Consider the following 885-nt stretch of genomic DNA (forward strand, 5'->3'; position numbering starts at 1 on the left):
CTTTAATAAGTTGTACCTACGCACGATTTACTTGTAATCTTGAGTTTTAAGTAATATGTATTAATAAATATATATATATGGTCATTTGAATGAGAACTTTGTTGTTTGTGATAACTATGAGATTTAATCTCAACCACACATTATTAATAATCAATCGTCATTACTAGAAATACTAATTTGAGTAATTATTCATTAATTTGCAAAAAAAAAAAAAAAAAAATTGATAGATAATATTTAGGGTAAATTAGTCTTTTTGTAAATCTCTCTCTCCTTCCTCCGACGAACCTTACTTCGACCAAACTTACTCTGACATACACCATTGTGATACCCAAGAACTGCTAAACAATAAGAAACAAACTAACTGTGATACCCAATAACTTCTAAATAGTAAGACACAAATCGATTGTGCTACTCATTGTGATACTCACTGTAATATCTATTGTGATAGTTGAGACCACTTGATCTGCATTTTTAGTCCACACATACCCACTGTGATACACACTATACACACTGTAATCACCGCCACCACTGGTACAGTGTGCTGAAGGTAGGTGAATTTTATTGAAGGTAGGTGAATTTAATTGAAGGTACTGAAAGTAGTTGTAAAAAATTAAGTTAGATTAAAAAGTCAACTAATCAAAAGACTTAGAATATCTCACATTCTCATTATAACTGTTATTCTCACAAGATCCCTCATTTATATATATATATATATATATATGTGTGTGTGTGTGAAGAGAAAGTTGACCTCGCTATAACAACGACGTGTTTATGTTACATGTGATTTGACTCTTCTCACACTTCTTCCAAATTGACTGCAGTCTCATTAAACCTCCCTCCTGATATATATATATATATATATATATATATATATATATATATATA

The sequence above is a fragment of the Cynara cardunculus genome (assembly GCF_001531365.2).
Source record: "Cynara cardunculus var. scolymus isolate 2C chromosome LG 3, CcrdV1, whole genome shotgun sequence".
In the NCBI taxonomy this organism is placed as follows: Eukaryota; Viridiplantae; Streptophyta; class Magnoliopsida; order Asterales; family Asteraceae; genus Cynara; species Cynara cardunculus.